General features: G+C 45.4%; 1 protein-coding gene across 2 annotated transcripts in view; it reads right to left on the minus strand.

Annotated features, from left to right (window-relative positions):
- Nucleotides 1–12,379, minus strand: part of Ift81 (intraflagellar transport 81) — a 206,187-nt gene that overhangs the window by 29,087 nt on the left and 164,721 nt on the right. For both annotated transcript variants that reach the window (XR_008222034.1, XR_008222035.1), the window contains exons 17-18: nucleotides 5,314–5,537; nucleotides 2,569–2,723 (exon numbers count right to left, since the gene is read on the minus strand). The gene's annotated coding sequence lies outside the window, so the exon portion shown is untranslated. The remainder of the gene's footprint in view (nucleotides 1–2,568; nucleotides 2,724–5,313; nucleotides 5,538–12,379) is intronic.

Here is a 12,379-nt window from a genome sequence, read left to right on the forward strand (position 1 = left end):
GGTAGGTGCCAGCCGCGAAGGAGAGCGGGCAATCACTGCTGGACAGATCTCAGAGTTTTTGCTCTTGCAGGACGGAAGGTTTGCAGGGTTGACGTGCAGACGCTGCTACAGTGCACGGTGAAGGACAGGGGAGATGCCGAGCCCGGAGCTTGGGGCTCATCATCTCAGCACTTGGGAGGTAGAGTTTGAGGCCAGCCTGGGATATTCTGTTTCTGCCACATTTTAAAAAAGATGTCAAGTACAGCCCTGAGTTAAAAGTCTGAGTAATGACTTCACTTGATTGTCATTTTGACTCTGCCGTGGAAAGAATTCTTAAGTGTGATGAACCTGCTGATGTGTTGATCTTTTTAAATAATTTTTTTTTAACTCGTGATGGAGTTATGGAAACAGGCCGCTTGGTTTAATTTTGCGATTGTTTTTACTTCCTGATTCCTGCCTGATTATGCAATTCTGGGGGTTACAAATGGAAAAAAGGGAAAGGCTCGTGTGCCAGCCTGTTGTTTTCATGGTATTGCACTAAAGAGGAATGAGAAATGTTTCCACTTGCATCAAGATTAAAAAAAAAAAATATTTACGTGTGCCTGTGCTTTCCTGAGGTAATGTGCACCAAGTGTGTGCAGGTGCCCCTGGAGGCCAAAGGTCATCAGATGCCCTGAGACTGCAGTTCCAGGTAGCTGTGAGCCACCTGATGTGGCTTCTGGGAACCAAACTCAGATCCTCTGCAAGAACCATGTCTCCAGCTCCCACGCCAAGGTCATTTTTGACAAGGTCTCCCTATGCAATCTGACTGGCCTTCCATAGCCCAGGCAGGACTAGAAGTTGAGTCAATCGATCCTCCTGCCTCAGCCTCTCAGGTTCTGGGATTATAGGTGAATACCACCACACTCAGGTCTATGTGATGCTTCCATAAAAAAAAAAAATTCTCTTTAAGTAGATTTGAATCTGGGGAGGATTCACAACTAGGTAAGATGTCTTCTTTCAGACTTGAGAGTAGATGCTTTCTTACTGTAATTCAGATGCATTATTTGAACCGTTCTTTTTTGATAATTTATTGGTTTATTTTATTTTATTTCATGTGAATTGGTGTTTGGCCTGTATGTCTGTGAGGGCATCAGATCCCCTGGAACTGGAGTTATAGATAGTTGTGAGCCTCCATGTAGGTGCTGGGAATTGAACCCAGGTCATCTGGAAGAACAGCCAGTGCTCTTAACAGCTGAGTCATCTCTCCAGCCCCTGGAACTGATCTTATATATACTTTCCTCTTTCAACAAACCTAAAAGGTCACAGAATCCATCTTGAGTAACACACAAAATCTTGCTGAGATTAAAAAAAAAAATTGTCACATTGACTACACAATGTAACCATTTCCCCAAAGTACTCGATTCAAGACAAATGCAAAAGGATAGGGATTCAGGAGCTGGCAGAAGGTGAACTCTGGGGACAGTCACTCACAGTTTCCTACACACACCCTGTGACTTCTGAGTTATCATCTCCACCTTTGAACGATAACCATCTACACATTGCTGAGTGTCTTAAAGACACAGTAAGAGCCGTGTTCTGTAAACTTCCTCCTAAGCCTAGTGGGTATTCCAGTGATTTACACATATTTTTAAGATACTTTAGCTGGGCGGTGGTGGCACACGCCTGGTCTACAGAGCGAGTTCCAGGACAGGCTCCAAAGCTATACAGAGAAACCCGGTCTCACCCCCCCCCCCCAAAAAAAGATATTTTATTTTTAGCTATATGTATGTTCACATGTCTGCATGGGCACATGTGTGCAGGTGTCTGCAGAGGCCAGAAGAGGGCACAGGATCTTTCAGCCCTGGAGTTATAACAAAGTTGTGAGCAACCTGATGTGGGTGCTGGGAACCAAACTTGGTTCCTCTGCAGAGCGATACGGGCCCTTAACCATTGAACCATCCCTCCAGCCCCAGATTTATATATTCTTGGATACTAAGAGCCAGTTACTAAGAGTTCAAAGTTCGCCGGGCGGTGGTGGCGCGCGCCTTTAATCCCAGCACTCGGGAGGCAGAGGCCAGCCTGGGCTACCAAGTGAGTTCCAGGAAAGGCGCAAAGCTACACAGAGAAACCCTGTCTCGAAAAACCAAAAAAAAAGAAGAAAAGAGTTCAAAGTTCACAGGACTATCACAGCGGTTCTCAACCTGTGATTCAAGACCCCTTGGGGGGAGGGGATCGAATGACCATTTCACGGGGGTAACCTAAGATCATCGGAAAACACAGATATTTACATTACAATTCATAACAGTAGCAGATCATAGTTATCAAGTGGCAATAAAATAATTTTATGGTTGGGGGTCACCACAAGATGGGGACCCATATTTAAAGATCTGCAGCATTACAAAAGTTGAGGACCACTGCTCTATCAATTTTTACCACAGTGACAATCATAGTCTCTTCAATTTGTTTTCTGGTAAGTTTTGTGGTAAGATCACTGGCTGCCTCTTTATGGAAGCAGGTAGGTATGTGTTTCCATGCAGGATGTAAACTCCCTATAAAGACCAGGGGTTGACTGGGCTGGGGCTGTAGCTCAGGTGACAGAGTGCTTACCTAGCATGCAGGAAGTCCCAGGTCGCATCTCCAGCACCACGGAAACCAGGTATGGTGATCAACATGCCTGTCATCTAAGCACTCGGGAGGCAGAGGAAAGAGGAACGGCTGAAGGTCTCAGTGGGTTCAAGGCTACATCCGAGTGCCCCAGCTACCTGGAAAAAAGAAAAAAGACTAGAGATGATTTGTTGTTGTTGTTTGGGATTTTTTTTTTTTTTTTTTTTGAGACAGGGTCTGTTTAGCCTTGGCTGTCCTGGAACTCACTCTGTAGACCAGGCTGACCCTGAACTCACAGAGATCCACCTGCCTCTGCCTCCCAAGTGCTGGGATTAAAGGCATGCACCACCACCACTGCCTGGTCCTAGAGATGATTATTTTTTTAAATTTATTTTTATTTTATGTGAATGGGTGTTTTAGCCATGGGTGTCAGATCCCCTGGAACTGGAATTAGAGCTGCCATGAGGGTGCTTGAAAATTGAACCCAGGTCCTCTGGAAGAGCAGCCAGTGCTCTTAACCACTGAGCCGAGATGATTATTTTTAATTATAAAGCTACCTTACATTTTCCATCAGGCGAGCCAAGAAACTGCTTGGTAGGGGGTGGTACACAGGAAGATGTCACTGACCGGGGCCGGGGTAGGAACTGCATTCAGCTACGCGGGAATAGTGAGTTTGCTTGGACAGGGCTCCCAGCATCACACGCTCCCTGCTTCAATCCTGTCAGTGACTGTTCGGTCAAAGACACAACGAAGGCATTTGCTCAAGAAGGCTGTGTCCGGCCGGGTGGCGGCGGTGGTGGCGCACGCCTTTAATCCCAGCACTCGGGAGGCAGAGCCAGGTGGATCTTTGTGAGTTCGAGGCCAGCCTGGTCTACTGAGCGAGATCCAGGAAAGGCACAAAGCTACACTGAGAAACCCTGTCTCGAAAAACAAAACAAAACAAAACATTTTACCAATATTTGTTGACCAAAGTGGCCCATCTGCCTCTGCAGGCCCAGGGACTCAATTCTGCTTTTGATGTCCTTATAACTCAAGAGGAGGGTCAAGACAAGGAAACGCAGTCACCGCCCGGGCCGGGACTTGGAATGGCTGAGCTGCTCACACTTGTTGATTGTTTCCTAGGTTACAGCAGAACTGGATGACCCAGTCCTGGCTCACACGTCTACTGTTCTGCACTTCTGTGTGTGTAGATGACAGTGATGACTGTCTATGATGGTCACACGTGGACAACACCCCACAGGGAGCATGTGGTGAGGTACAGAGTCCTCTGTCTTCCATGTACTCACAGGTCCCAGCGCCACCCCCTCAAGGGACCTACTGGCTCCCAGGAAATCTCATCCAGTTTGAGACCTGGGAGTGAAGGACAGTGTCAGGAAAGGTGAAAGCTTTTTCCAGGAGCCGACCTCAAAAGCTTGGCAGAGGGAGCTGAGCCCATTGAATATTTATGGAGCGCCCTGATTAGAAGAGCTCACCAAGTAGCTCAATTGTGATCTTTTTTTTCTCCCTTTGGTGCTTGGGATCAAATTTAGGGCCTCACACATGCTAAGCACGTGTGACCACTGGCAGCTATACCTCAGCCTGTTAGCTTTATTATAAAGAATACATTTAGAAAAACAATACCTCTACCTACTTTCATTATTTATTAAAGATGAATTTCCTAGAAAGAATCCTGGGAGCAAAGCCGCAGATAATGAGGATCTCTGAGTGAGATTATAAGATGGTTTATTTGTTTTTTTTGAGACAGGGTCTCACTGTGTCGCCCTGGCTGGCTACGTAGACTAGGCTGGCATCTAGCTCTTGAGAGCTAGGATTAAAGGCATGCATTATCACACTTGGCTAATCACAAATTCTTTAAACCTGTGATACTAACAAAGATACTGTATCATTAACACACCTTGCCGAGGCAGGCTGACAGCAAAGGAGGCATTGTTGTATTCGGTTGATGGAAATGCAAATTGGTACCAGTTTCTGAGCGGCAATTTGGCCCTATTTATTATTATTTGTTTATTATTTTTGAGGCAGGATGCCCCTTTCAAAATATTTTTATTAGTTCTTTGAGAACTGCGATCCTGTTTTGATCATATTACCCCTCCCCCAACCCTACCCAGCTCCACCTCCCCTTCCCTTCCCATCCCAACAGGATGCTCTGGAACCTGTGTCCGATCCACCAGCCTCACCTCTCGATTATAGGCGTGAACCACCATGCTCAATTTCTGTTAGAACTGTATTCGTTTTGAATTTTAATTTGGTGTGTGTGTGCGCGTGCGCGTGTGCGTGTGCGTGTGTGTGTGTGTGTGTGTGTGTACATACATGCCGTGACACAGTGTGGCAATCAGAAGACAACTTTGAAGAGTCATTCTCTCCCATAGTGTCATTGGTTGTCCTAATCCAACTCAGGTTGCCAGGCTTGTATGGCAAACAATTTTTACACACTCAAGCCATGTGGCTGGCTCAGGCTTTGTTTTTTAGGATTTTGTTATTGTTTTTTTGTTTTTGTTTTTTTGTTTTTTGACACAGGGTTTCTCTGTGTAGCCCTGGCTGTCCTAGAACTCGCTCTATAGATGAGGCTGGCCTCAAACTCACAGAGATCCTTCTGCTTCTGCCTCCAGAGTGCCGGGATAAAAGGCATGTGCCACCATACCTGGCGTATGGCCCAACTTTTTCTTATTAAATAAAATATTCTTTGCTGTCTGGACTTTGTCACACAGAACATGCATTTTCAAGTTTCATTCACCTCACAGGACTCACCCTTGAAAGCGGTTGTTAATGTGCACACGTGTTGTGTGGTCTTCAGCACACCCAGAGCTACACAGGCATCCTCGGGGATTCTGTTCCTTTGTGGGGGGGGCGTTGGTTTATTGTTTTTGAGACATGGTCTTGCCACGTAGCCCACACCGGTCTCAACTTGCTAGTCCGTCTGTCTCAGGCTCCCCAGCACCGGGCTTACAGGTACACACCACCATATATGGCTTCTATGTTTTTAAAAATAGAAAACGTTTCTGAGAGATGGTCCAAAGCTACTTAGTAACTGTAAGAAGCTGTATACGTGGGAGATGATTGGGGAAGTTTGAATAAGAATCATCTGATACCCATGAACAGGGAGCAAAAAACACAAGAGTAAACAATAACAACAACAAAAACCACCACCACCACCACAAGATGCCCTGACTGGGAGATCACCCCACAAACATGAGGTCCAGAGTCTGGCCTGCAGCACTCATGTAAATAGCCGGGCGGGCATGGGGGTACACACTTGTAAAGTCAGCACCTGGGGACTGGGAGGCAGATCCTTGGGGCCTGCCAGCCAGTCAGCCTAGCCTGAAAATGGGGAATCGAAGGTCCCACCAAGAAACCCCTATCTCAGCCGGGCGGTGGTGGCGCACGCCTTCAATCCCGGCACTTGGGGAGGTAGAGGCAGTCGGATCTCTGTGAGTTCAAGGCCAGCCTGCCTGGTCTACAGAGTGAGTTCCAGGACAGCCAAGGCTGTTACATGGAGAAACCCTGTCTCAACCCTCCCCCACCACAAAAAGAAACCCCTACCTCAAAAAATAAGGTACCAGCACTCGGGAGGCAGAGGCAGGCGGATCTCTGTGAGTTCGAGGCCAGCCTGGTCTACAGAGCGAGATCCAGGAAAGGCGCAAAGCTACACAGAGAAACCCTGTTTCGAAAAACCAAAAAAAAAAAAAAAAATAAGGTAGATGGTACCCGAGGAGATATCCAAGGTTGACTTCCAGCCTCAACTCAGATGCAGAGGAGCAGGTACACTTAACACTCATGTGTACCCGCCCCCCACACACATGACCACGCCTGTATCCACCCAAACAAAGAAAAAAGATGGAAAGGGCCAAAAAAAAAAAAAAATAAGATTTTTAAATGAACAAGCTATGTCTGCCTCCTTAAATAAACAAATGTGAACTTTGTATCGAAAGATTGAGATCAGATATACAGGCATGATGAGGAAAAGAAAAAGAAACATTTGGGCTGTAGAAATAGCACGTGCTGTTCTTCCAGAGGACCTGGTTCTGGCTCCCAGCACCCAGTCACGGCTCACAACCATTCAACACCCTCTTCTGACCTCTGAAGGCACCACCAGACACACGCATGATGCAGGTAAAACACTCATACACATAAAACAAAACACATGAATCTAAAAGAAAGTTTTAGAAACCATTGATTAGGCAGGGCTTTGAATGTTTAGGTGAACCAGATTCTCCATCAGTCTGCGGACGACTGGGTGGGTTCCATCTCTGGGAGACGCAGATTAAGAGTTGAGAGATACACGCTAATCCCCGCTTTCTCAGATCTCCCATTGGGAGAAGGGTGACAGAGAGGGAGGGGCTTATTCTCAAGCAACAAGTACTTGTTGAAGACTGAGAACACCTACTTGGCCAAGAGAATCTGAAAACAGGAGAGCTGGAGAAAAGGGCTCTGGAAACGAACAAACTTCACAAGCGTAAACCACCCGGGGGATGTTCTAAGTTTTAGGCTTAAAGTTGTGTGTTTTTGTTGATTTCATTCCTGGGGATGGAACCCAGGCCCTGCGTATGCAGAACAAGCACCCCACCTGTGAGCCACATTCTCAGCCCTGTGTTCGTTTTTTTTTTGGAGAAAGGATGAGAAGGACTGGGGATGTGGCTCACCCTGTAGAGCACTTGCTTAGCAGATGTGAGGCCCCGGGTTGGGTGAGAAAATATATATTTTTGAAAACAATGTTTTCTGAAAACTTTTGGCAAATTCACATTTTTCTTACTGAAGATTAAATTTCACCCTTTCTCTGGGGGCATTCTCTTTATGAAAATTTTCCTTTAAGCACTCCAGATCTTGGGAACATTTTGTAGACCATCTCTTTATTTTCTTTTCCATATTGCTAAAATCACAGTTCAAAAGTTATGCAACCGGAGGAGTCTCTCGAACCAGGACAAGCAAACTTCACTGCTCACCCTGTACAAATCAATCAGCTTGGGCACCCCGAGCCTTTATTTGCTTAATCGGGTCAGTGAAGTGACTTCAGCAACTGCCCCGGTTCAACATCAATACAATAATGGAAATGTACACAGGGCTGCCACCATGTAGAGCCTGTTTTTATAAAAGAGTGAAGGATTAAAGAAATGTTTTCAGCTTTTGGGTTAGGAAATTACCAAGTAATGCTGGCGTAACCATCTGTAATAATTAAACATTTTGGATGAGTCCATCATCAGACGGCAGGCGTCATCTTTAAAAATATCTTAGTTATGAATTTTGTGTTGACTTTATATCCGGTCGAGATCATTTACCTTGTGGCTAACAATTGACGTAAAGCTTGATTCCCAAAGCAAACAACAAGGAATTGCTGAGCACAAGTTATCCTTAAAGTATTACAGTGTGGTGCCTTTATTTCCACGTGTGGTAAGGGTGTACACAGCATCTTAGTGGAAATGAATGTGTGTGCTAGAGACTGTTGTTCACAACAAAACCGTCTCTGTAAATGCTCTGCTTGCCTGTATCACATTGGGAAACCATATGAAAACAGAAGATGATACTATCCCTGGTGATCTGCTAAGTACGATAAAACAATAATCAAACCGTAATTCTCCCCCCCCCCCCCCCCCCCCCCCCCCCCGAGCTGAGGACCGAACCCAGGGCCTTGCGCTTGCTAGGCAGGCGTTCTACCACTGAGCTAAATCCCCAACCCCCAAATCATAATTCTTATTTGCTTAAAAGTACATATGTCGTATCAACAAGGCTGTCTACATCATGCAATAAAACCATGATGGAGCGGGGGGGGGGGGGGGGGGGGGGGGGGGGGGGGGGGGGTCGGGGGTCGGGGGTCGGGGGTCGGGGGGGGGTCGGGGGGGGGGGTTGCTGGAGAAATGGCTCCGTGGCTAAGAGCACTGACTGCTCTTGTGGAGGACCCGGGTTCACTTCCCAGCGCCCACATGCAGGTTTACAGTCCCCAGTACCAGGGGATCCAACAATCTCATCTGACCACTGTAGGCACCAGACACGGATGCGATACACAGACACACATGCATGCAAAATACTAAAACACATAACATAAAAAAATGATTAAATCTAAAAAAAAAATTTTAAAGGCCACGACAACAAACTAAAAACGGAATTGCCTTTGGAATATGCAAAATAGCATCTGAAAGGATGTCACCATCATGACGGCATACACCACCCACCTCCACGGTGAAGGTACAGCTAACTTTGGCATTCAGGCTGGAGGTTGGACCAGTAGGACTTCTACCGTCATCTGGGACAGGTGGTACCAACCTTAGAAGGGAACACTGGTACCGCCCAAATCTTCTTTTAGACCTCACATCAAGGTGCAGTGAACTCTGGCTTCAAACCAAATTTTGAATGCCAAGAAGCAAAGGCAAAGGGTTAAGGTTGTCTGTCTTTCATTTCTTAGAAAAAGCTAAAATATTTTAAAAACCAAGGACAGCTCAATTTAGATTACAGAAAAGCTCTCTGATGAGAAGCGAATGTGCTCCTGACTGTATTTTGAAGTAGATGGTTAGAAAGCTAATATAGAGTTTGTGGCTAAATATAGCCCTCCTTTAAAGGCAGAACATATTGCTGGGGGGAAATGTCCTCCATCCCAGGACTTATGGCACGGCGTAACTAAAATGTTTTTCCATTCGGTGAATTTGCTGTGTTGGGGAGTATCGTTCAGTAGACCCAGAGCAAAGTCCAAAATTGGAAAAGCAGCTGAGCCCAAGGTCATCTCTCTTGTTTCCAAATATATCTTGAAACAAATGTAAGAGGGCACTTTGCTGAGTGTTATCTGGACATATATAGTTTCAATCAAATTCTTCAAGAAGTGTCAGAATAAAAGCTGAACATTTGTTTGACATGGCCAAGTTCCTGGCAAGTGGTCGTCTTGATGGCTGAGGCTCTCCCTGGCAACTTGTGGCAACTGTTCCAACGAAAACTCTCCTGGCTCTCAAGGGAAAGAAATCAAGCACTGTGAAACACCAGCTTTGATGTTGTTTTTTTTTTTAAAAAAAAAAAACCACAGGAAATCATAGAAACTTATAAAAATTTCTCCCAACAAAAATATCCCTTTAGGATATTTTGTTCCTCAGCTAAATTCTTTAGAATTATCAAATCTTTTTTTCACAAATCCAAAACTGTTACATATAATTTTTTTTTTGTTAAGTGTAGATGATACCTCCTTAAAGGCTGGATCTTTGTCTGGCTATGAAATTATCCCCCAATATAATAAAATGAACTGGCTGGCTGTCTATTGCTCCTCCCCACCCCCAGTAAAGCCCACAGATGGTCGTGTGTTCTCTACATAGTGAACCTCTGTCTCATTTATCCACAGTTCACACAGAAGCTGGACAGTATGGAGAACCAAGACCGTTAGACTCTGACAACTGCTCATGGCCCCAGCAGCACAGAATGTTCACAATCTGCTTTCCAGCAGACCCTCCCTCATCCCCAGAGTCCCTGCTCCTCTCCAAGCCAAATTCTACACATGCTTCCAGATGAGGTGGAAATGCGGGAGTTGCTCCTCATTGGGCCGGTCTAGATCACTCAGCCGAAAGGGCTTTCTTCCTTTTAAATTCTGAATTGGTCCCTTGGAGATCTCAAACCCCTAAAGGATTGCTGCGCCCTCCACACAACATAAAGGAAATAAACTAAGTCATAAAACAAGGGTCTGGAAGGCCAATAGAGTTCTGCTGTTCGTAATAAACTTTGCTATCTTGAAATACTGAAACTTTCAGAAAATCTGGGGTAGTTCTGCTTCTTGGCTGAGCGAGCACTAAAACCACGTCTATTGGTGGTTACGCTGCTCAGATCGATGACTTCATGCTTCTCCAGCTCCTGCGGCCTCACTGGGGCAAGGAGCACCCCAGTACCTTAGCTCCAGCTGGCCTCACTGGCATTATCTTCCTCATCCTCCGGGCCCAAGTCAATTCCCACCTCTCCGATGAAGCCTCCGTGACTTTTCCGTTCATCTTCCGGTCTTTCCTAGATCCCTGGTTTTTGTTCTTTTCTTTTCCCTTCACTTCCCCCCTCATCTCCACCTGCTTTTAACTCATCGCTTCCCAGGCTGGCATTGGACTCTTGAACAGGGGATCCTCTTCCTTCACTTGTTTCAGCTCTCAAGAACCAGGGCAGCAGGCATGAGCCACTGGGCCTGATCCAGATGCCGGATTTTTTTTTTTTTTTTTTTTTTTTTTTTGAGTAGAATGGGCATGAGCATAGATTTATTTAGGGAAAGTGGGAAAGAACTCCCCACAGTGGGAGGGGTTTAGGGAAGGACACCCTAAATCACTGCTTTGCTAGCCTTCCACCGCACCAGCATCTCTCACACCTGGTTATTAGGTCTGGGTGTTTACTGTTGCTTACTGTATTTTCATGTGCCTTTTCATAACGCCTAGCTGAGGGCCCCCAGCGGATACCTGAAGCCAAAGACAGTACCAAATCATCCTTTTCATTGGACACTCCGTTTTTTTCTGTATATTCATACATACGATACATTTTAACTTAATAGCAGAAACAATAAGATACATCTAAAATCATAGGCTGTGATAAAAGTTACTTCGAGCTTATGAATTATGACGACATTTTTCATCTCTCATTTTTGGAGTACAGGTAGCTGAAGCATCAGAAAGCAAACCGGTGGGTCAGGAGGGACGGATGTACAAAGCATAGGGGCAGCCGGGCGGTGGTGGCGCACGCCTTTAATCCCAGCACTCGGGAGGCAGAGGCAGGCGGATCTCTGTGAGTTCGAGGCCAGCCTGGGCTACCAAGTGAGTTCCAGGAAAGGCGCAAAACTACACAGAGAAACCCTGTCTCGAAAAATTAAAAACAAAACAACAACAACAAAAAAAAGCATAGGGGCTTAGCACATCATAGTGCCACCCCCCTCTCCCTATGCACCTGGGCCACTCATTGAGACCTCCTGTCACTTCCTGAACATGCCATGTCCTTAAGTGATTTTGAAACTTAAGTATCTAATTTGTGTGTGTGTGTGTGTGCATGCATGTGTGCACACGAGAACTCCTGCTTGTTTGCATGTGGGTTGTGTAGATGTAGCACTCCAGGAGACGAGAAAGAAGAAATCAGTTCCCATGGAGCTGGACTTCCAGGAAGTTGTGAGCCACCATGTGGGTGCTGGAACCCCAATCCAGGTCCTCTGCAAGAGCAGCCAGTGCTCTTAACCACTGAGCATCTCTCCAGCCTGCCATGTTTTTATACCTTCCATTTTTTTTCTGTGTCCATAAAATCTTAACTTGTCCTTGCAAATCTAGACAGGGCTCGCTTCTCTTTAAATCATTCCTCAACCCATTTCAAAATAACTGCATACATAGCATTACTTTTCTCTATAATACTTGAGTCTGTGAGTTTTGAAAATTCTGTTGATTGTGTAGATGTGTGTGGTCAGAGGACAGCTTTTATTTCCATATGGGTTTCAACGGTCCACTCACATCACCAGGCTTGGTGGCAAGCACCTTTACCTGCTAAACCACCTTGCCTGTCTGCCTAGGAGGTTTTTAGAGCAAAACTCAGCTCATGGAGATCTTACATTTCGAAACAGTACAGCGTCATACACGCAGAAGACAATACTTGTATGTAAACAAATGAAGCAGCTCTGTCTTAGCAATTTTATAGAAAGAAGATGTTTACAAACTGGTCAAAATCATTTTGGATTTAATAAATTTAAACATATTCTGTAGTCTTGTTTATTATGTTTTTTTGTATTTAAGTTTTTATAAATTTTTATAAATAAAAAATTGGCCTTGCCCAACTATCCAACTTTACCATTTCAGCAGTCTGTGTGTGTGTGGTTTTCTGAGACAGGGTTTCTCTGTGTAGT

The sequence above is a fragment of the Peromyscus californicus genome, unplaced genomic scaffold (assembly GCF_007827085.1).
Source record: "Peromyscus californicus insignis strain IS unplaced genomic scaffold, ASM782708v3 Scaffold_2__1_contigs__length_46816999, whole genome shotgun sequence".
Taxonomy (NCBI): domain Eukaryota; kingdom Metazoa; phylum Chordata; class Mammalia; order Rodentia; family Cricetidae; genus Peromyscus; species Peromyscus californicus.